General features: G+C 33.5%; 1 long non-coding RNA gene across 1 annotated transcript in view; it reads left to right on the forward strand.

The window, feature by feature from the left end:
- LOC130835533 (uncharacterized) overlaps positions 1–24,544 on the forward strand; it is a 127,564-nt gene extending 103,020 nt beyond the window's left edge. The window contains exons 2-3 of the long non-coding RNA XR_009048980.1: positions 11,689–11,806; positions 24,452–24,544. This is a non-coding gene — a long non-coding RNA (uncharacterized LOC130835533). The remainder of the gene's footprint in view (positions 1–11,688; positions 11,807–24,451) is intronic.
- The last annotated feature ends 1,100 nt before the right edge of the window (positions 24,545–25,644 follow it).

The following is a 25,644-nucleotide window of genomic DNA, read 5'->3' on the forward strand; positions in this document are numbered from 1 at the left end:
GTTTTTCAAGTATTTGGTTGGAATCATTTAGATAGAAATGAAGGAAAATTTCAGGCTTAGGTACAATGGAGTATGGAAAGGGGACGAAGTGCTGTTTTAGTGGACCCTGGAAATCTTTGGCAGGTGTCAGTTTGGATCACCAGAGACAATTGCCGTTTGTACCTCTTTGCTAAAGGTTGACAAGTAGCTGGACTGTGATGACTTACAGTTTTCATCCAGCCAAGAAGTAAAAGTCTCTTTTTATTTTTTTACAATTTAGTAATCATAGAATGCTCAGGAAAAGCCTACAGTAGAAAATGTATTGAACTAGATAGAACTCAGCAATTTAGGAAAAACTGCTGTTCTTGTTCAGTAAAAATGAAAGATATGATTGAACCTTAAGACGTTAAGAGGTAAAAGAGATTGAATTTTAAAGATTAATTATTTTTAGGGACCCAAGGAGTTAGTTCTGTTTTTTCTCTTTTTGAAGATAAGTTGGAGTTGTAACTTGCAAGAAGAAAATGAAATCTTCAAATTCCATTGCATAAGGGGAAAAGACAAGGTTAAATAGAAATAGTTTCCTAAAATTTGTCACTGATGAGGACTGCAAAGGAAATACTGTTTCCTAGATTAATACTATTTCAGATTAAGGATATGATTAACCTAATCCAAAAGACATATTTCATGAAAGAAATACTATGATATTAATTAATATTTACTAGTAGAATAGTTGTTTGATTGGACCAATTTTCTAAAATCTGAAATACTTTATTTAGATAAAATATTAAAGTAAAATGTACAAATCTTAAAATGAAAAGTTGCTGCATTTTCTCATCTAGAATAAATACAGGGACAATGACAATGTGATTTTCCTGACAAAGAAGATGGTCAGGAAAAACAGTGACTATCTATAGCATAAAGTCACCTTTTCACTCACACCGGAGCTTCATACTGAAGTCCACTGACTTGAAGTAACATTCTTTCCCCCTCTGTTTCTCAAGTAAACAGAGGAGTCAGTGCGTCATCAGCTTCAGCTTGTGTGCTGCTAAAGTGGCCCACAGTTGGTTTACAAGTCAATTTTTAAAATACCTGCAGCTTTGCCTTCTTCGACAGTCTTTTTGCTCAGAATGTTCTATGCTCTCTGGGCCCATCTCATAATTGATCCTGGATTTGAAATTGACAGCTGTGAACTAGCAGGAAAAGATGTGGCAGGAGTTGCCATGCCTTGAGAAAATTCAAAGAAAGTCTGTTTGAGCAGGTTGTACTACATGACTCATTCATGGACAAGAACACAATTTTTTGTCTTCTGACTCCCTTTAGGCCACATGGATTTCGAAGTGCAATTTATGTATTTTATTTATATGTATAGATATATGTATATATTCAAATATTATATAAATATAACAAAAATAGAATGTATTTATATTTATATTATTTATAATTCTATTTATTTATATTATTTATTTAATTATTTAATTTATTTAAAAATTTTATATATATAGTACAAAAAATAGATATTGCAGTACACATACCAAATATTATATAACATTCCAAATAGGTTCTGAAACAGTACCCCAAAATTAAACACATTAATATTTTTGTGCCCAAAGGTAAACCAATCACATTTTAAATAAATAACAATTTTAAAGCATGTTATGGTTGTTCATGTTCTATTTGCAAATGAACCAAAGATTTTTAAATATTGGATTTTTTGGGAATTTTTAGAGCTTTTTCTGTTTTATTATTGTGGAAAAGCTATTATAAGTCTGTAGTCACGAAGTATTTACTATAGATCTAATATGTTCAAGGTAACCTGTTAGGTGTGGCAAAAGAACATTAGGGAGTGAAAAAGAAAAATCCAGATTTTCAGTTTCACATGAGATTTAAGGAATCTGAAGCTCTGATTTATTTACGCAGGAAGGATTATCTTTGGGTCTCTCCATGTGAGGATGCTGTGACCCCATCAGAAATAAGCATCTTCTCCTCCACTGCCCACCATGGCATTTTAGAAGCTCTGATTGGCAATTACTTTATACCAGAAATATTTTTATTCGTGCCTTTTCTCTTTCTAGATTGAGAAATCCTTGAAAGCAGGAGTCATATCTTAGTCATATTTATATGCCCTGTACCCAACTTTCCTGGCCTATGAAAAGCATTCATTATGTATTCAATAAATAAGTACAATAAAATTGTTTTTGCCCAGATTTGGGGAAAATGTTCACAACACTTAACTGATTCTCAATTTTGTGTACCAGATTATATTAAAGTTACTCTTTAGCCCATCAGAGAATGTTTATTAACATATGCAGGTGTGGAAACAAATACAAGTCCTGATCCTGGTTTTCAGTACTTGATAGGTCTCTAATGGGAATATAATATGAATACAAGTAAAAAAAACTAGAGTAAAAGGCATAATATACTTGTCATGTAGAGAGTCAGCAACAAAACACGGTAAATTTTAACTTGAATGAATGAATATTTGCTGAAGAAATGGCATTTATTAATCCTGGTTGCTATTTTCCTCATCTGTGTAATAAAAACAAAATACCAATCTCCATACCATTACTTTGTAAAATGATTTGAAGAGCAAAATATTGTCATTCCAACATTATTTAATACAGGAGTTCAGAAAAGGAAGTAAACAATATGGGTTTAAGGAAAAAAAAGAAAAAGATGTTTGGCATATGTTGAGAAATTGGAAAGAGCATTACAGAAAGAGGAACAACCTTTTAAAAGATGCAAATTAGTGTTGTCTAAAAGAGGTACAGTGATAATTAAATATACATGGATAGATCTGGGAAGGATAAACTGTGAAAGGTTTTGACAAGATGAAAGCCCAATGCTAATGCTTAGACATGAGTATTAAGGCAGTAGTACAATTAAAAATTAGATCTATTAGTTGTGCTGCATTCTGGTTTAATGGATGAATTTAATAAGGTGGCCATTTTCTTTAATCCAGTGAAATGTGTTTTTATAGCTAATATCCATAATTACATTGAGAATGTACAAAATTTCACCAAAGACCATGCCAATATGAGTGACTGCATATTGACAGGTTTTGAACCATAGAAGTAATTTGCAAGTGTTTCAGGAGAATACCTTATGTAAGACCAAACACTATAATGCTTGGTGACAAAGAATCAAATGAAAACGTCAGGGAAAATATCAGCATAGGACTTTTACAGTCAGAACAAGAAGAGAAATATGAGCATGTCTAGTAAAAATGTCTAGGAAGAAAAAAAAGGTTTTCTTTTGGTTCTCATGTTGAAATCTGATTAGTTCATGGTTCATCTTTATGTATTCCTTGGATGACGTGCTCTTTCACATTTTCACAAGAGGGATTATTTTCTTTGTGTTTAAGTTTATATTTCTCCCCCAGATCCTCCTTGATCTATCTCTGAGTTTCCAACAGAAAAATTCCTCAGTCATACTGTAGGCATCATTTTCTTCCTCATGTAAGCATTATATCTCTTCTAATAACATTTTTTTTTCTTTAAACTAGGGCTTTTAAAAACTTCTCACTTTTCCTTAACCACTAAGAAAGAAAACTGATGTTTAACAATGTAAACAATTTGGAGTCATAGAAATCTAAAGCATATGTGGTGCTATAAATTGCCTAAGATCCTTTTTCCTAATAGATATAAAAATACAAATTGTAGGCAGCCAACAGACAAAAAACAACAACAAGAAACATAGATGGGCCATCGTAAAGAGTAGCAAGACTTATCTGCCTTACTTCCATGTAAGCAAATTATCCATCTTGATTATTCTCATGTAAAGATTTTATCTGGGAGGAAAGGAAGTATTAAGTGTAACTGGGAATCAATATTGGGGAAACACGTTTGATCTTAGAATGCCATGAAAAGTGAGTTAATAGAGTAAGGTCATTTTTTCATTTGTTACAAAATATCCACTTTAACTAAATACAGACCATTCTGGAATCATCTTTTTCTCTCTCCATTGCTGTTTGTACCATCATGACTAAGCTCCTCAAACCATAAAATCACCTTATGATTTCTTTTTTTCCAAATCTGTTTCATTACTACATTTGGGGCAGGAAAGGAAATAGGACACTGGGAGACTTTATAAAAGTTACATGATAGTCACATTCAATCAAGTGTTTAAATAGGGATGAAGGCTAACTCAGAGAAATTAGGTGAAATTTGCTTCTGTCACCACCATCTGTCCCTTTAGTCCTTTCTCTCATTTATTAGTAACTTTTTTGCCCTCACTAATTAACAAGCTCACCTTAAGCTGCTTTTTAGCTGACTGTAACTCCTTATTGTGCTTCAAGTAGGGTTATGTGTGCCTCACATTCTGAAATTTTCTTTCTGAGTTTCTCTGTGTAGCTGAACTTGATCATTTCTTGAGAGGATATTAAGAAAAATGAGGGTAGATTAGAAATATATTTTCCTTGTTCTTATTTTTTTACTAGCTATCTATGTAGTGATAACCTCATTTTAATATGTCATAAATATTATTAGATATTAGATTTTTTCATACTTGCAATGTTATATATTATACTCACTCTTTATTATTTACTTGAGTTTTATTAAATATTTACCCATCCATTTGGTAAGTGTTCACACAAATTAAAAAAAAGAAGATACACGGAAAAAGCAGAATGAATACTCTTATTAGTGGTTGCTCTCAGGACTTTTGGTCTTGTTAAAGATTCATAAGTACTCAAACCAAATAAATTCATTAACTATTTAATACTTAAATTGTAGAATATACTGTACAGTAAAGAATTTTAAAATGAGATAACGTCTTTTCTCAAAGGAGTTTGAATCTACAAGAGAGGAAAATACAAATATACAATAATATAGGGCCTAAAATTATAAAAACTTAATTCCTCCCCTAATATTCAACCTTGCCCCATTGATGTTGCCCCAACATCATTAATGCTGATCTAATTAAGAAACCCTAGCTGAGGCTCTCAGGGGTGGTGGAGAATATTAGTTTTCCCCAAAATATAATGCCTCAAGGTATCCTTGGGACATTAAAATGTCATTTAAAAAAGTAGGAGGGAGGGTTATTGATTATGCTATGACCTAGGCACTGGAAAAGAAAAAGAACAAATACATATGATATTGAGAATTACATATGAAAAATACAAAGGAATTTTTAAAGAAACAAATCTTAAAAAGCTTTCTAAAAACAATTCAGATTACATTTAGACTTCAGCTCAAAGAAATAGAGAGCTTAGTTGTCAGTTGACACCCTTACAACTAAGAAAAAGCTGAACAAATTGAAAATTAACTTTCTTCCTGAAAATATTCGAGAACTGAAATTAGAGTGTAAACAATCTAAAGCCGAGGAGAGAGAACACCAGGGGCTTGCTTACCTTGGGCTGAACCCTCAAGACCATATAAACCAATAAGAAAATATAGCTTAAAAATGTTCAATGGCTAGAGGTTGGCTGGCATAAAAATGCAAACCCACTTTTAACCAGAGAGAGGGGAGTAGCACTCTCTTGTTAGGGACTCGGAGGGAAGATCAGAGAGAAACAGAGAAAGCATTTTTCGTGGTACTGACTAGAGGAGGGAAGGGAAGCCACAGCTGAAACTCCACACCATCTCTTCTGTCCCCTCAGGGAACCAAACCTTTCATCTGCAAAGGTAAACAGTAAATGCTCTCCCTTCAGAGCACTAGTGGGAAACCACTGCAATTGCACTTTATCTAATTGTGAGTGGGGAGACTTGGTAGTCTTGCATAAATGCAGAGGTTTCCAGATTGTAGGTATAGTGAAAACCGAAATCAGACTAATATAAAATAACTATGATGGTAGGATTATTTAGATGAGCAGATATTTGAATATGTGTGAGGTTTTTTTGAATTTCTTCAATAATTTATTGATTTGTTCTTTGATAATGTTTCTAATTTGTGGGCATGGCATATATGACATTTCAGATAGCTTTTAACTCAGATGAAATGATGCATATCTGCATATGTTGGACAGAGCAAACTTTCACAAGGATGTTGATTATGGTAACACACTTTTATTGAGAAATTGAAAAAGGTGTTGAAAAGCATGTTCTTGTAGCATAAAATGTCCTGGGGAGCAGCTGTAGGTGAGGGCAGTTACATTTTAGAATATTTGTAATACATAAAAATGGAATAGACTGGGCAAAGACATGGAAGCAGGCCAACTGGGCTAATGATTTAGTTGTTATTTGTTAGGGTTTTAATATGGCTGCAGCAGAGGGCACTTGGTAAGACATAGTGATAGATAAGGACTCTGAGAGTGACAACAGTGAGAATTCTGGTGCTCCAGGGTAGATTGGATCAGATTCTGCTTGAAAAATGGCCAATGAACATTCTGGGAAATGCAACAGCTGAACAAGTTGGAGCTGACATTTAGCTCCCAGTTATGAGACCAGAACAAGTGATGAGACTGAGCCTTAATTATCTCTAAATCCATCAAGAAATGGTGGAAGGGGATCTCTTTATGAAAATAGACTCTAGCTGCATCATTCATCTCCAGAGATAGAGGTGCTGCAAAGATAAATACTCGGCTTACTGGGGTAGACTTCCTTGTGGGGCGCGATACAGCCTCTAAAACCCATTTTTCAAATTACAAGAGAAGTCTGGGCACCATGAAAATATAAAAGAATAAGTCAAAGGAAAGGTTTACTGCCTAGATAGGAAGGTAGCCTTTTCTTTTCCATTAGACAATTTTGGATATGAATGATTTGCAAGAAGTAAAGCTCAGAGAAGGATGCATTATTTCGTGACAAGGCTACTGTATTAATTTCATGGGGAAGCCATAAAAAAGTTCCACAAATTGAGTGAACTTAAGACAAGAGAAATTTGGTCTCTCAGGGTTCTGGAGGCTAGAAATCTGAAATCAAACTATTGGCAGGGTCACATTCCCTCTGAATTTCCTTGGGGAGGGCATTTGCTTTCCTCTTTTAGCTTCTGGTAGCACTAGGCATTTTTTGACCAGGGCAATATCCCTCCAGTCTCTGCCTGTTTTCACACAGCTGTCTTCCTTCTGTGTCTGTGTATCTCTGTGTCTTTATGTGGCGTTCTCTCTGTGATGTGTCCAAATTTACATTTTTGGATAAGGACACCAATAATCCTGGAATAAGGCCCAACAAAATGACTTTATTTTAACTTGATTAAATCTGCAAAACTCCTATTTCCAAATAAGGTCACATTCACAGATATTGAAAGTTAGGATTTCAGCATATCTTTTATGAAAGGGGCACAATTCAACCTGTAACAGCTACAAACTCTGAAGTAAATTAACGATGTTCATGTTATTAAGAGAGGGAATAATAATAACAAAAGGCAGAATGATAGTAGTTAATCTTTAGTCTTTTATGTGTTTTAACTACTGTCTTGAGCAACCTAGAAAAGTATTAATTACTTCCTCTAGAAACCTTTCAAAGTAGATGCTATTTTTTTGCTCAAGACCACATAGTTGGCAAGTGGTGGAGCCCATGTTATCACCTAAGCAGTGTTATTATGTTCTTAGGGGCAGCAAGTTATTTAGCCATAGGAAATTATAGGAAACACAATCCATAAGTAGATCTTTGGCATTAGCATCATCAGAAATAACTAGAGGGGCTTCCTAGGTGGCGCAGTGGTTAAGAATCCGCCTGCCAATGCAGAGGTCACGGGTTCAATCCCAGCTCCAGGAAGATCCCACATGCCGCGGAGCAACTAAGCCCGTGTGCCCAAAAAAAAAAAAAAAAAAACTAGAAACTAAGATCAGACAGAGTAGCATACATGTGGCAACTTTTGTTCAGAGTGCAGGAAAATGTTTTTGTATTTGGGAGAACAACTCAGACATCTATGGCAAGACACACCTAAGTACACTGAAGAGAAAAAAGAGACTCCTTCCTCACAGAATGTTGAAAGAGAATTCATAAACTTGGGAAATAGTATTTCAGAGATCTCATGCTTATGAGATTAGCCTAAAGACTATTTGGAAGACTTTTTTTTAATTATTACCCATATCTTAGTACCAGCTTGATTAGGTCAGAAAAATTATGTTATAAATCATTATATTATATATTCAAAAGAAATGGAAGGAAAATAAAGGAAATAACTGGGAAAGAACATAGAGAAATATAATTCAGAAGGATAGACTGTTCTTACAAAACTAAACATACTCTTAGCACACAATCCAGCAATCACATTTCTTGGTATTTACCCAAAATAGTTGCACCCTTATGTGTAAACAATAACCTGCATGTGGGTGTTTATAGCAGCTTTGTTCCTAATTATCAACACTTGGAAATAACCAAGATGTCTTTCAGGGGTGAATGGATGAGTAAATGGCAATACAGCCAGACAATGGACTATTATTTAGCACTAAAAAGAAATGATCTGCAAGTCATGCAAAGACTTGGAAGAAACAAGTGCATATTGCTAAGTGGAAGAAGCCAATGTGGAAATATACTGTATCATTCCAACTACATGACGTTGTGGAAAAGGCAAAACTACAGAGACAGCAAAGAGATCAGTGGTTGCCAGGGGTTGGGGGAAAGGAGAGATGAGCAGACTGAGCACAGAGGATTTTTAGGACAAGGAAACTACTCTGTATGATACTGTAGTGGCAGACACATGTCATTATACATTTGTCTAAACTCACAGAATATACAATACCAAGAGTAAACTCTAATATAAACTGTGAACTTTGGATTATAATGATGTCTCAATTTGGTTCATCAATTACAACGAATGTACCACTCTTTGCAGGATGTTGATAACCAAGCAGGCTATGCATGCCTGGGGGCAGTGTGTGTGTTTAATATCTCTGAAATTTCCTCTCAATTTTGCTATTAAGCTAAAACTACAATAAAATAAAGTCTTTTTGAAAATGTCATAAAAAAGTAGATTGGAAATCAAGACTATCGTGTCATAGAAGTCAAATTAGAGAGAAAACTTTGCAGAGAGAATAAAAGAATGAGGACAGAGAATGAGTTTATTATAAATTGGTTGTTAAGCTTTAATAGGTAGTTTGTATTAAAGTCAGAAATGTAGACTCAGCATTGTAAAAAAAGTAAAATTTGTGTGCCTTGAATGGATATGGAAATGGAAGCTACAAAAAATGTTGACTGAGAGAAGGAGAAATGGGATAGTTACTTCATGACATCATATTTTGGATGAAAGTACGTTTGTGTGTGTGTGTGTATATATGTGTGTGTTTTAATACAGAAGACAAGTGTAAAGTAATTACCGCTATGAATAAAGCCATATAATTATTTTTCTCCCTTACAAACTTGAAAGCATTTGAAAAGTTTCAGTGATTAAATAGGAGAGGTCAAAAGCTTACTAAATAGGGTTTCCTTCCATTATAAATTTCGATTATAAACTGAAGATCTGCTTGATCCTCACTGTTCAGTAGTTACCTGTAATTATGCAGACTCAAATTCTAGATATATGGATGTTGAGGTGTCAACGACAGTATAACCCTCAATTTCTTGAATAAGTGACCTAAATTTTTTTAATATATTTGTTTTCCTGGATAATCTGATGAACAGTCTGAGTGGAAGTTACTTGGTTTGAAATACAAAATGTGCATTAAAAACAAATAAGCAAAGCAAACCAAATAGTTTCATTAAACTTAGCTATAAGCTGTGTTTAAAACAACCAAGAATTTGAAAACTAGCTGCTTCTTTCCATAATTAGCTTAGTTATCAAATCAATTACTTATGTGACACAAAAAATAATTATTTTATGTTATATGTAAATGTATTTATGTTTTAGCATTATAAATTACAGTAAAGTACCGAAGGCCAAGATGCAACCTAGCTTCTTTATAGCCATGCCTAACTTAACTTGCAATAGAACTGGGAAGAAAATCAGACATGCTTTAATTCACCATGACCCTCCCCCACCCCTTGTGCTGTCCAGTGTCCTGGGAGAAAGATAACTCACCTTGGGAGTTATGACAGAATACAAGCATATTTGGTTATTCAGAGAACACACCTTTGGTTGGAAGTCTATGAAGTAATATGACCTCATACAGCTAAGGGTCCTTTGGATTAGTAATTTATCTAATGTAATATTTTCAACTGAGCTTTTTTGTTTGTTTCCATTTCTAGAACCTACACTTACTTTTCAGAACATTTTTCAGAATGTTCTCTTATTTTCTAATTGTAGCTGAAATAACATATTCAAGCATCAACATTTCAGCATCAACAGTTATGTTGTTCCTTACACGTTACACTGTATTCTTCCAGGGATTTGATTTTATTCTTGAACATAAAGGAAAGAGAAAGAAATTTTATCTATTTTTTTTCCTCTCACATGTATCTTTTACCCAATAAATGAATTTCAATATATTTCTGTGGAAGCACATGTTTTAATTATTTTCTCAGGGACTGACAATTCCAATTTCCCTGATAATAAGTTAAATGTGTAATGCTTGATTATATATCACATTTCATTATATGCAACTGGAAAATACCCATGTGAAAGTTATTCCCTAGAAACAGGCCACTAAAGTACCATTTACTACACTGCTGATTTAGGACACAAAATAGTACTTCAGTCTCCAGAAATAGTTAACAAAACATCAAAAATTATGTAATTTACTGTCTTGAAATAATTCTAATAATCCTTTGTAGTTTGCAAAGCAATTGCAAAAGTGTTATCATTTTGTGCCCATAATAAACCTCAGAGATGACTCCTGCTGTCTCCATTTCACAAACTAAGATATTACAGCTCTAAAAGATTTTCTATTACTAAAATATCCTTGGTTGTTAAGTGACAGGGCTGGAAATTTTACATCCAGACCTTCTGACAGTCAGTCTTAGGATGGTTCCTATAATGCAACTTTCTCTAGTTTCAAGTACATGAGGGCATTTAAGTTCTCTTCTGAGAAAAGAAAATATCCTCAGTATAAAATATTAAACCAGCAGGTTTTAGTGTATCATTTGGGAAATGCCAAGAAGAAATACCTTGAAGTGTTTGAAATTCACATTTGAAAATATGATAGTGATTAAATGAAAATAAAATCCATGTGGTCAAATAGGGTATAAATTTTATTTTTCTTTGTCTAGGGCTTCTGAAAAAGTATCATTGTTGGTTAGCAGAACAAGTATTTCTCTAGCAGTACAGCAGACGTTTTCTTTCTAGCAACATGTGAGAGTGGGTGGTGAGTATTTCAGATCAGAACATTGAGTTCTTGTGAACAGACAAAAAATGTATAATGGCTGGATTTACTTTTTCCTCCTTTTTTTCTTATATTGGCCATCATACAGCCTTTCAGGATTAAACTCTGGTCCCTCTTGAAAAAAGAAAACAAAACCAGTACTAGATGAACTTTGACTATAGGTAACCTCTATAAAAATTAATTTCTTTATAATTTATTTTCTTTGGAAAATAATTCCAAAATGTTTAATCAGACAAGCATTGAATTATGTTTTCTCTTTTCTGAGGATAGGATAAAATTAAACTGCCATCTTGATTATCATTAAATACATTTGTTAAAGCCTAAAAAATATTTCTTCTCTTGGTTTCTACTTAGAGGAAAGCACATGCAAGACTATGGAAAGGATATCTATAAAGTCAGGGAGAGTTCTTCATCTTCAGAGAAGACTAGATTCAATATATAAGCAAAAAAAAAAAACTAGGGTCAATTTTTATTTTTGTATGAGTAACGTGCATAGTAAAACAAGATTTCACTTTGAGACCACATGAATTTTAAGCAAATAAAAATGTACTTTTTTTTTTTTTTTTTAAACACAGGCCTTCATAATCCAGAGAAGTCACAGTAATGTTTCAATTCAAGTTTGTGGAACTCTGAGTTATCACCTTCTTGTCAGAAGAACTGAGGTGTCTAACTTTATCCTTGCTTACATGTTAGGTATGTAAACACACATTATTACATTTTCTGTGTGTCATTTTCTCCTTCTGAAAAATAGGAAAAATAAACCTAAATTGTAGAGTTAATTTGAGGATTAAATGATATTATTAAAGAAGTTTTTTTGGCTATTTCTGATCATTGTATTGAGTCTCCAAACTGAGAAGATAGGAGCTAGGCCAGCTTGGCTGGACTCACCTATGACTGAAGAGCAGAGCAACCATGTTGTGGAGGAGAGGCTGTGCTGGGTTTCTGTGCTCTAGAGAAGAAACAAAAGTTGTGCCTCTGGCTAACCTGAAAGGACAACACCTTCACAAGGAAATGGCAGTGTTAGGGGGCTCCACGACAGAGGAAGTTTGCCTCCAAAAAGCTGCAGCGTACCCCATCACAGAATAAAAATAACATTTGAGCACATTTGGCATGCAGAAGACATCAAAGCTAGATTATAAAACACCAGTCAGGCTGTACCTTCCCCACCCCCACTATCTCACCTCCCTGACATTTTCCAAATGGAGGAGCCAGAATCAGGGGGGAAATGGTGCCCTGTTGCTTCCTGTCCTCCAGAGACACCACTTCCCCCTGCCCTGCAGGTTCCTCAGCCAGACCAGAGGCAGAATCAGAGAAGGGGACATGCTTAAAATGGATAACATGTCACAATTTTGATACTAATCATAGCCGGACTTAACAAATATATACTTGAAAATGAGTCTTTTAATATGTGGAAGTAACCAAGAATGATTTTGTAAATATATTAACTCAGGGGCAAAGAAGGTAAGATCTAACAGAGATTAATTTAAAATGAGGGGTGAGATGGGACTTCCCTGGTGGGCCAGTGGTTAAGACTCCATGCTCCCAATGCAGGGGGCCTGGGTTCAATTCCTGATCAAGGAATGAGATCCCACATGCCAAAAGTAAAGAACCCACATGCTGCAACTAAAGAATGTGCCTCTTGCAACAAAGACCCAGTGCATTAAAAAAAAAAAAAAAAACACAGAAAACAAAACAAAAACTCTAGAGAAAATTATTTTTAAAAACATAAAGTGAGGGCTGAGAAAGGAATAAGTTTTTCATACACTGCATACCACTGAGTTCAGCTTTGTAAAATTATGAGTACTGTCTTACCAATTATCTTTAAGATATTACTCAAATCTGTGTTTTTATCTTCAACTGGTGATATCACCTTAGTCCAAACCAACCATTGGTCTCTCAAATAATTACACCAGCTTCCTCTTTGGTTCTACCACTCGTATTCTTTCTCTGCCTCAATTTGGTCTCCATAGAACAGGAAACCGGATTCTCTCAGAACATAATTTTGGTCATGTTTAACTTTTTTGCTTAAACATTTCAATGGGTTTGTATTGCATTATTACAATCTAGATTCCTTTGCCTTGGCCTACATGATCTGTCCTCTGCCAATTTCTCCATCTTCTTGCTGAGCCACTTCCTCTTTTGTTACTTTGCTGCAGACTCTCCAGTCTCTGTGATCATCTCCTGGTTCAGGTCACGCTCTTTTCTACATGCAGTTCCCAGTGCCAGCAAAACCCTCCCCTTCCTTCCATCCCTTCAGATAGCCAATTCATCCTTCCCATCTTCCTCTTCATAGACTTCCTTGACCTCCCTGCCTAAATAAAGTTTTCTATGCATCCCTCCATCTCAGTTAATTATTTTCCCCTTCATAGCTCATTACAATATTTACTGAAATTCCATTTGTATGTTTAATTTTTTAGTGCTAATTTCTTCTTGCAAAAATAATGTGCTCCCACACCTCAAGCAATGTCTGAACATGGTAGGTGTTCAAATATCATGAAAATGGATTATCGTGTTATTGTTATTATTGTTGATATTATATTTATCATACAGAAGTCCTAAAGGAGCTCTGAAGTAGAAGCAAACTTGAAAAACTTACTATTTACTTACTATATCTGTCATTATGAACTTGAGCTTTTCCTGTTAATAAGAACTAGGTTTAAAATTATGTTTGGTGTGAATTGGGACACATTTAATCAACTGAATCCTTGACCTTTTCATCTGTTAAAAGGGAAAATAACAATACTTGGCCAAGTAATTGATGAGTATTAAATCAAATAAACTATTTAAAGAGCCTAGGGTTTGAAGTCCATATGGTACTCTGAGATTATGTTTAAAACTCCTCCTTCTTCTCCAAATATATAAAAAGAGATTGAAAACTGGAAAGGGATGTATATTACATATCTATGATGAAAATTTATGACTAAATAGCTCTGTTTACCAGAAAAAGTACTGAAATGCAATCCAGGGTGTGAGCTAAAGCCATGAAGTACTGGTGGGCAAGACAGGAAGACAGCAGATAGCCTGGATTTTACTCCTGCAAGAAAGTAGACATCAAAAATCCTCCAGAGATTGTGAAGGGGAATAAAACCACTCTCACTGTCAGAAAGTTGCTGCCAGAGAAGGGAGTTACTCATGTGTAAAAGTGAGGCTGAGTAAAGGTGTGATAGAGACCGAAGTCTATGCCTGGTACACAGTTTTCACCTGGGGTAGCTGCAGGAAGCAACAAAAGCTGGGAATACGGTACAGACTATTGGTTCCATCAGTGATTATATGTGAAATATCTCCCATGGCACTGCTGTTTCACAGCTGTGTTAGAGTCTAGGTTGTAGGTAGCACGAAGATGACTCTACTGGGTGAACACAGACAAGAAATAATTTTTTAAAAGACCCTAACCCTCAAGCTGGATCCAAAAAATAAGTATGCAAAGTCCAAGCTGAAAACTAACACTAGCAAAGATAATCAATAACATTATTATTAAGAAATTAATTTATTTCTGATGAAAGCAAATTAGAGCATAATATTAAGATAACTTTAATATGAATTGCCTATGAAATTCTGAGATATTCAAAGTCCAACAGATATAAGAATTACTGAGAGAGCATGTTAAAATGCAGAATCACAGCCAGTAAATCTAGACTGGGGCTTGGGATTATGCATTTCTTACAAACTCCCAGGTGATACTGACACTGGTAATTGGAGAACCACATTTTCCACAGCAAGTCTTTAGAATATGCCAACAGATGAATGTAATAAGGAACAAATTAAAAATTATGGAAATCAAAATAAAAGACAGTGATATGGAACAGTTTAAAACACAGGAAACTCTAGACTGAACAAAGCCAAAGACAAAATTTGTATTGAGGCATTCAGAGGATATTCAGTCCACTACAAATGTTAGAAGAAAAAAAATATATATAAAAGAAGAACTAACCGAAGTGAAGGATGTATTAAGGACATGCTTACCTAGATTATCATTGAGAAATGGCAGAATGAGAAAGGCAAGGAGAAAAATCCCTTGTGACTCCTGGAGGAAAAAGGGATCACCTCTAACGGCAGCATGATACTGCCTAGCAGAATTATCCTCAGCAAGAGGTGTCAGAAGGAGGGGAGGGGAATGTCTCCAAATACTGAGGCAAAGTAAACATATTATGAGAGTTCTGTGCACAGAAACAATTTCATTCACATATGAAAAGCAAAGACTTTTTAAGATATAAAATCTAAGGAGGGTAGTAAACCCTATGGATCCACAATGAAATAATCACCAAATGACTTACTTCAAGGAGAAGAAAAAGAGCACAAAGTGAAGGCATCAGATGGATAAAAGAAGACAGGGGTCAAGAAAGTTGTGAAATGCATCAGTAAGTGAATCTATCTCTCTCTTGATCTATTGTGGTTCATTCTATGTATTAACTTGCATGGGCCATGGGATACTCTGATATTTGGTTAAAGGTTATTCTAGGTGTGTCTGTGAGGGTGTTTCTGGATGAGGTTGACACTTGAACCTGCAGACTGAGTAAAGCAGATTGCCTTCTGCAATGTGGGCAGGCCTCATCCAATCTACTGAAGGTCTGAATAGAACAAAAGGAGGAGTAAGGGAGAATCCAGTCTCTCTGACTGACTGTCTTTAAGCTAAGACATCTGCTCTCCTGGCTCTGACCTTGGAGTCAGCCTGGAACTACAATATCAACTCTCCTGGTTCTCATGCCTCTCCTCTGAACTCGGACAGTAACAGTACCATGTGCTCTCCAGAGTCTGCAGATTGCTGACTGCAGATCTTACGACTTCTTGGCCTCCATCATAGTATGAGCAAATTCCTTAAAATAAATCTACATTTATATATATCCTATTGATTCCGTTTCCCCAGAGAACTCTTAATTATCTACCTATGCATTATCCATCATCTATCTATTGACTTATTGATATGTCCATTTATTTATAAGAATAAAAACTGAACAAAATAAATGTTTTAATTTAAGGGAATCATAACAAGTGAGATGGAAGGAACTGTTCTGTATCTAGTGAAATCTGTTCAGGTGTGTGTTTGATTTATGAGGAGGTTAAATATATACCAATTAATGTAAAAATGTATGTCTTAAATATGTTTGATTGTTAGGCTCAAAACTTGCAAAGGAAAAAGTAAAGACATATTCATTATTTCAACAAGAAAAAGTAAAGGAGAAAATTAAAAAGATATAGTACATAGAAACCCACAGAGAGCAGAAATAAATCCAAATATGATCATTATCATTAAAAGGGAATGTGATTATCTTCCTAACAAATATCAGATTTGATTTTAAAATACTATTATTATTCAGAGAGACATATAACATGTAGGAGCATAAAAGTTGAATATAGAGATATATCAGAGAAAGAAATGAGAGAGTGAAAGAGAGAGAACGTTAATCTAGCAATATTAATTACAGTCAAAATGTAATGATGCTCCTCCTGAGGATGTTATATAAGCAGCATAACTACAACATCAATACAACAGATAGGTAAAATCATTAATGTATAAGGATACAACAACACAGTTTTAAAGTATTTAAAGCAAAATCCCACAAAAACTAAAAATATAAAGTTAATGAAATATTAGGAAGCATATTGAGGATTTGACAGGGGGATTAACCTATCCCACCTAATAAATGGATGTACACATAATAAAGGCATGAATTCCTCTCAAGGGCACATAGAATATATTCAAAATTGATCATAATGTATTGACAAAGGCAGTTTTAAAAATCAAAAAACTTATATCATGGAAAACACAATGCAATTCAATATAAAAATTTTTAAAAAACCACAGAAAACAGCAAACATCCAGTTGAAAAGTATAAAGAATATTTCTAAATGATAAGTGGTAAACAGGAAATCACATGGAAAATTACATGCTGTTTAGAACTGAATAAGAATGAAAGTGATAGATATAAGAATTTGTGAGATGTGGTCAAAGTGGTGATCAGAGGCAAATTATAGTGGAGAGTGTATGAATTAAAGAATAAGAAAGAAGGAAATTACATTAGTTAAAATTTTTAACTCAAGAAAATAGAAAAATGTACAGAGTAAATAGAAAAGTAGGACAAAGAAATGTGTAAGAATCAGACATAAATAAAACAAATATTAAATATTGGGGAAAAGAACTGTACAGATAATAAAACAAAAAAATGATTCTTTAAGAGTAAAAATAGACAACAGTCCATTAGGACAAACTAGGGGGAAAAAATGAAAAAAAAAAAAGCACAAAGAAGGTAAATTAGCATTAAAATAGAAAAGTTAAATTAGTAACAGCTGTCTAAAAATCTTGACTTGTGAAAACACTAATGACAATATATTTGAAAAAAGTAATATAGATGATATTTTAGAAACTAGATTTTCAACTAATATTAATGAAACATATAACAATTAATATAAAACTATGAATCAGTGGCCAAAAAATATATCTTTCTATAAAAAGTTTTAGGAAAAAAACATATGGCTTAAATAGGTTTGAAGATGTCTTAACAAGCCTTTCAAGAAACAAACAATCCTTATCTTACAAAAGGTCTTCAGAGAATGGAAAGGATAAAAGGACTCCCCAGCATATTTTATTAGTCCTGTATGACCTCAGTTATAAAACTGCAGAAGAAAAACACAAGAAAACAAAATTATAGAAGAAACTCAGTTATGTACGTAAGTGCAGAAAACATGAATACACTGTTACCAAAATGAAACCTGCAAGGTATGTATATAAACTATATCACATTTAAATTTGTTTTGTTCTAGCAATTGAAAAAGGGCTTTAGTAGCAGAAAGTGTAAAATGGTGTTCATGTATTTTAACAAATAGCAAGTTAATCTCAGTTGTTGCATTGAAATATTTGATAAAAATTCAGCACTCATTCGTGAATGTAAATAAAAACAGAAACAAACACCTAGCAAATCATAAAGTTTCATTCACCCAATAAAAAGGTATTTGTTAAAAACCTGATCAAATATTATTATCTTTACTGATGAAACTTTAAAAATATTAAGGCCTGTGTTAGTCCTCAACTCAAACTCAAAGTGATGTCTGCCAGCACTTGGTGATGTCTATGCTAATGGAGTAGTAGTTGCCAGAGAGCACACCAAGATCACTCACAGGGCAGGCTGTTAGGCCACTTAGCACTTACTGAATGAAAACCTCCCATATTATATAAAGGACTATCCTCTCCATAAATACACTTGCAGGGAATGTTGTGAGTGAAGGAATGTTGCAGGCTGCTTGAAATTTTACTGGAATGGGAATGTGTAGGGAAATAGCTAAACATCTTTTGCTGCATTCAACTAAGTCCAAGAAAAATAAAAGTAATTCATGAAGGCTATAGCCTCCCCAACACCCATACCTCTTCTTTTTCAGCTTTATGTCTCATTGTAGTCGTTCAGGTTCAATAAATTATAACCAACGGCAATGTTTAATTTTAGTACAGCTGAGGGATTTATTTCACTCCTTAATAGAAAGTGCCACCAATTACTATCTCAGTATTCTTCAAACTATTGTTTTAAAAACTGTACACTCATACTAATAACTTCTTAGGTATTTGTAGATTTCTATTTGCATGTATCTCAAATGTGATGGAAATTCCATGAAGGTTTAAGCCTTTTGATTTATAAATATTCGATTAGGCGCTAGATATTGAAATAAGCAGACATCATATGGGAGGAACATTGTAAAATAACTGCTTAAGTTTACAATCAGGTTAGGATATAACTGTTTTGTGAACAAATCAAAACTCTCTTTAACATGAAAGAACATATTGTAATTATTGTATTTACTCAACCATGATCTTGTGAAGATAGAACTCTCTTCTGCATTTGACATCAAAGCATAGGATTTGGTTTCTTCCAATGTCTTCATAGTCACTCCAATGTTCAAGATATTTGTTAAAAGTGAATTATATTTCACACATTCAATCACTTTTCAGTGTGTTCAAGAGTTTTCAAAATGATTAAATATATATAATTCAAATTGTGAGCTTTTCTGTAATTCATGGTACTGAGGCAGGCTTTTTAAAACATCATAGTTTTATATTAGAAAAAATAACTGATACTTTTGTTTGGTTATTGAAGCCTGTTGTTTTAAAAGCAGGAATCATGATACGGATGTTATTAACAAGTGTATATTGTGTTTGTATAATGTTTTGAGGTTTTCTAAGTTCTTTTAAAAATTTAAATATATTTGACAAAATGCTAAGTACTTTTTATATATGATATTATTCTTAGCTTCTTTTAGTAAATTAAAATGTCAATCAATTTAATTATTTCTCAGTCATTTCTTGCTAGGATCTAATAAGCAAATTCATTTAGCTTATGAAGAAATTATACTGCAATATTTTCTTTTATTCAAGGCGGGCAATATTTGTTTAAATTTCATATTATGCAACAATTTTATATCATGCTAAAATCTTGCTGTAGCATCAATCTTTAGATTACAGCACCCTTTTCTTATTTTTTTTGCTCTTATCTGTTCTGAAGAAATTCTTTTATTTCATACTTCTTTAAAGTTTGTTTTATATCTTTGTCAAACATGTCAGCCATTTATTTACCCCATGTAGATTTGAAAGAAACAATAAAAACAATTCTTGCCTTTAATGGTTTGGACTGAAGTGATAATTTCAAATTTTCCTAATTTTACCTTTACATTTATTCCAAAGATAGTCTTTTAAAAATTAACCTCACTATATTACATTTAATATAAAAATATTTTTAGAGTAATTTTTACAAAGATAATTAAAATTATTCTTTTTGAAAAATATATGAAGACCTTTGGATAAAAATGTATTTTAAAATTATAGGTATAAATTCACCATAGACTTGACCTATATTTTTATGTTACATTCAAGTTTTGCACTAAGTCACTTAGCAAAATATTAAAAGAGGGAGAGAAAAATTCTTATTTATATAAGAATGATGATCAAAAGGAAATGATAAAAATAAAAAAAATCAGCAGTTAACAACTATAAAAGTAGTAAATGACTAGGCAAAAACCATAAGTTAATGAGAAATCTCTAGATTATAAATGTTAGGATATACAAAAAGTCTAAAATTATCACCTCACAGATTACTTATTAATGACAAAAGAAACAAAAACTTAATTTTATAATGAAAATATCTAGCAAATATTACCTTAACCAAGTGGATCAAACTTAATATCACCAATTTTGAGACCATTAAAGAATTACTAACATTAACTATTTATCCTTCTTAAATATCATTGTTTTTATTGCAATAAAGAGTTTTGGCCTTTTCTCTCTAAATGATTAATTTTCATGGATTTTTACCAAAATAAGTATAAGACATAAAGTAATATCAAATAAGTGCTTGTTTTGAACCCAATGGAGTATTTTTTTTTTTCAACAATAGAGCAAAGCTTGTTAAAAATGAACATCCGGGAAATAAGCCTTTTTTCTTTTTATATAATTATTTATTTCAAATCCTAAAAGAGAAAGATTGCAAGTTATGGTCACATATGCTAATAATTAGCTTTTAGACTTTATAAAATTGTTGGAAAAGTAATACATTCTTAGGTCAACTATGTAACTTATAGATACCAAACAGATAAATAGGCATTGAGAATGTGTCTGGTTTTGCTGTGAAAGTCTCTGAACTTTTCATATTAAAACACACTCTTTGTGGGGCTTGAATTCTCAGTCCTTAGGAATTGATATGATGCTAAGCTAACACTACTACAATTAAAATTTAATTAACAAATTTAAAAATTAGCATCAAACATCTAGAAGACACAGTATCTAGGAAACTTTATATTTTAAAGCTTATAATTTAGTAGCTTGGTTAAGACAAACACACCATTTTTACATATAAAATCAGGGTTAATAAAAGAGCTGATTTCTCCCCTCCAGCTGTATTGATTCATATTATCTGTTTTCATTAGAGTATCCAAAAATCTTTGTACAGAAAGATCGTACTAGATCTTAGATTTTGGTTTCACGCAGAATGACATGAAGTGGTTAATTTGAAAATCCCAACTTTCTGTTACCAATTCATGGGAAAAAAAAAATAGATGAGTTCAGGACAACTATGCCCAGTGACATAGCCTGAAAACATCAATAAACAAAGAGGAGAACTTTGACATTTCTTAATAATAAAGTTTTATCATATTTCCATATCAGGAGCTATGAATAGATAAAAATAACACAGGGAGGTCAACTCGATGATTGGTGATGACTTAGAGGGGTAGGATAGGAAGGGTGGGAAGGATTTGCGAGATGGAGGGGAAATGGGGATATATGTATAAATACAGCTGATTCACTTTGTTGTAAAGCAAAAACCGGCACAACAGTATAAAGCAATTATACTCCAGTAAAGAGCTTAAAAAATATATATGTACACACACATATATATGTTTCTCTCTTATTGTGGTTTTATATGGCAGTGCATCTGAAGTCAAACATTTATGCTCTAATGTTTGTGTGTGTGATTATTTGATCTAATTGTTGTCTAATCTCCAAAAATATCATAAAACATCTGAGCTGTCTTGCTGACAGAAAAGTTTTTAAAGACATGACTTGAAATACCTTCACCCATCCTGAAATGTTCTGAGCTTCCTGAAGTGCCAAGTCCTGCATAGTGCTACTGTATGTCATAATGTGTTACTCTCAAGTGTATATTTCAGATTTGCTGAGAGCAGGGGTCTAGGGCCTGGGGTAAGAAAAAGCCATGTGGATAAGGGATAGATTTCTCTTTAAAGGAGAACAATGATAAATAGCCATATGTTTGAAGAAGGATGCACTCAGATGGGAGGGAGAGGACTCTTGTAGACATGGTAGACAGAACTAATGGGAGTAGGTCCCCACATTGAAAAATATATAAATTCTAGTTAATATTTTAAGAATATATAATGAAGCTCAAAAGATATAAAAAGAAAATCAATTCTAAGTTACAAGTTAAAAGAAGATAAAGTAAAACTGCAAGTAGGAGTTAAGGCTAAACATTTCAGTGGGCATCAAAAGGTGATACATACGTAAGTCCCAGTAAGAAAGATTGTCACGCCATAGACCATCATGTTCAGCTACAGGGAAATGAACCTGAGCATCTTGCATTAAATCAACATTGAGGAAATATGGCCTCATCTTTGAAATGAGACTATATGTTTTCACCCCAATGTCTTAGATATGAAGCAAGGAAGCAAGATGCCTATAAATCACCAGTAAGTTTTAGAAACTCCAGGTCAAAAATTAATTTTAAAAGTGTTCTGAATTTAGACAACCCATATGAATTACAAAGCATAAGTAATATATTTTATAGGAAGTCTTTCATTCTAGGGATCTTAAATATCAAAAATGACTTTCAAAATACATATCAAATAACTGACAAAGAACTAAAAATAATAGAGAACTATGAAAGAGAGCATGCTTACAGCGTTCAAAGTGAAAAATGGGCTAGAAACTGTGAGAAAAAATAACATTACATAAAAATAGCAGGCATACAAAAAACTGGAAATTTTGTAAATGAAAATGTAGTCCTTGAATTAAACAAACAAACAAAAAAGCTGACAGACAAATGAAACCAATGATGAGTCATCACCTAGGACAGAATAAATAAATTGGATGTGAGGCGGAGATCCTGAGGGAAGAAAAACAAGTCTTGAAATTGGGGCTTGACAACACAATCATTGTTAACATTTTAGTCTGTTTGTAGTTTTCAATGTCGGCCATGATGGCAATTTAGATCAGTTCTAAATTGTTCTTCTCTTATGATTGAATTTTCCTGAATTATGTTAACCACTTCAAAAATTGTACATATCACAAACTTATGCATTGTTACTGTGGATACTAAAATTATAGGGACCTAAAAGCACTTGAGCTTGACCACTTTGAAATCTCCATTGGTGTCTTTTTAGAGATATTAGCCTCATGTTGAGAGGGCTCTGAGTGTACCTGCTGTGAATGGACTCGCCTACCATGGAGACAAAAGCCGGGAAGAAGTGCATGGAACTCAAAAGAGCAGGCACCTGAAGTGATGCCTGATAAATTCTAGTATTCCACAGTACAGTTTGTGGGAGGATGATCTTAGAAGCAGGAAATAGGGACAAGAACTTTAGTTAAAGAATGCGTCCCATAATAAGATATAGAGTTGTATGGAAGCTTAACAGATGAAATCTTCATGTAAGACAGAATTCCTATGCGTATTTTATTTTCAGCATTTTCATGAAGAATGTGTTGAATGTTGACAAAAAAGAAGTAAAACAAAGAAGATTTGATGCAAAATAAAGACATACCATGAGCAATGGCAAGCCTGAACTAGAAAAGAGTGGCTGGTGTTCTTTAATTGATAAATTAGAAAAGTGGGCATTTTATGTGGAGATATAATCAGATGGTGAGAAATAAGGAGTGGAGCTTTGAAGAGAAATCTAGGAAGTAGAGATAAAATTAAAGATTGACCATAAAACATACACTAAGAAAAGTAGGCAGCCAAGGAGATGTAGAGCTTCCAAAAATGAGGGCAAGATATTATGAAAAAAAAAGAGGAAAAGCTGAAGAATTGAATCTCTAAGGAACTGAAAGAGAATGGGTGTTCAAACTATGAGGATTATTGTCCAGTGCTGAGGTGTTGTAAGAAAGAGGAATGAAAGCATGAAAAGGGGATTTGGGAGAAGGTATTTAAGCAAAGGGATACCATTTAATTTAATAATTAGATAACCACCATTGACCTTTATTGAGTGCTTTTTAGAGTGATAATGGCGTTTCAGTTTTTTAAGTTAAAGTGCTGTGCCAGTTGTTATCCCAAAATACATTTCCCCAGTCTCCTGGCTATACCTAGCTGCCGGTGAGACTACAAAATGTAGTTCTTACATTTTGGAACTTCTTGCTATTGCAGTCTAAATTTGAATCAAGATAAAACAGAAATTATAACATAAACCTAAAATATGTGGCCTTGGATTTGTGGTCAGGCAGTATGGACTCATAAAGTTGAATAGTTGGTGGCCCTTGTTATGTCATCACAGTTGGTAAATTGTCATCTTTGAAAACTTATAAAGCAGAACACCTGGCTCTTGAGCCTGTATCTCTGAAAAAATGGCTGTAAAAAGCCATAACGTGAATGTATAATGCCTGATTCTTACTGACTTATTCAATTTATTACAATGAAGTAATAACCACAGGCAATATTTTACTTATTTTCAAAACAAGATTTTATTTACTTTCTGGGCACAAGGCTGCATAACTCTGAATGACTTTTCTCATCCTCACACTTAGAACCAGATATGGCTCTGCAGGTACATTCTCACCAATGGAATAAGAACAGAAACGAGGGGTGCTTGTTTAAAAGGAGATTTCTTACCCTGGTCTTTCTCCCTTCCCTTTTGTAGGCTGAAATGTCCAATGCGGTGGAAGTACATCAGCCATGCTGATGAAGCCAGCATCTGTGGAAATGATGGAGCATGAAATGAGAAGAAAACAAATCCCTGCAAAAAAAAAAAAAAAAAAAAAAATCACAGAGCAAAGCTGCCTCACGTACCTAGGCTCTTTGGGCTTTTAAGTTATTCCATGTGCATGAGATAACTTTCAATCTAATTTAAGTCCTTGCATTTTTTCAGCAGTTTAGACTTACCTTAATAAACTGCTTAGAAGATTATGGACTGATTGCTACTTTTTAAAAGTGAATGGGTAAATTCAGTTGTTATGATAAAAAAAATCGACTCATCTTTAGAGTGGTTAAGAGGCAGATGGATTGTGTAGAAATAACTAACATCTTTTCATCACATAGTTTCTCACATGCTTAGGAAGTAAGAGGTTAATCAGAATTATAAGAAAAGGAAGACTTACACAGTCACAAACTTTATCATGGATATCTCCTCCAACTGTCAGAAAAATATGTATATGTACGATAGTATATAGAGTATACAGTATAGTTTAGAGTATACATGAAGTATATATGGTATAGATTATAAATTGATAATATAATGAGTAGTATAGAGAGTATATATTATATACAGTAGACAGTAGATATAGAAGTATTGCATATTACTCTCCATGTATTCATATCATATATATCTATATATTAATTTCCACTATATAATCTATATATTAATCTCCATTCACAGAGAGTATATGTTCTCTTAAATTATCAGAAGACTGAATTTTCACAATTCACAAAATAACAGAACTTTCTAGGTGTTCTAAAATTAGGTAGAAATTAGTTACTTATAAGAAAACATCCAGAAATGCATCATTAACTCTCTGAAGGTGAGAATAAATCTGACATGTCCTAGGCGCTAATGAGATACTTACTTGCTGTCTAACTTGTCAAGCATTCTGTTTTGGAAATCTTAAAAAGAGAAGCCTTCTAAATCTGAGTCATTAAGGTGGAACCAAGTCAAAACACACCAAAAGTGAGAATTAGATTCCTGTTCTCTAATGAAGTTTCACATGAAAAGAAAAGTCTCTACTGCTGGATACATTTGATTTAGAATCCTGACCCTGTGAATGACTGGTTGTCATCTTAAACAATTTGTTCCATTTCTTGGAGCCCTGTGCATGGTGAAAACTTAGGAGTCAGAAC

Source organism: Hippopotamus amphibius, chromosome 14 (assembly GCF_030028045.1).
Source record: "Hippopotamus amphibius kiboko isolate mHipAmp2 chromosome 14, mHipAmp2.hap2, whole genome shotgun sequence".
Taxonomy (NCBI): Eukaryota; Metazoa; Chordata; class Mammalia; order Artiodactyla; family Hippopotamidae; genus Hippopotamus; species Hippopotamus amphibius.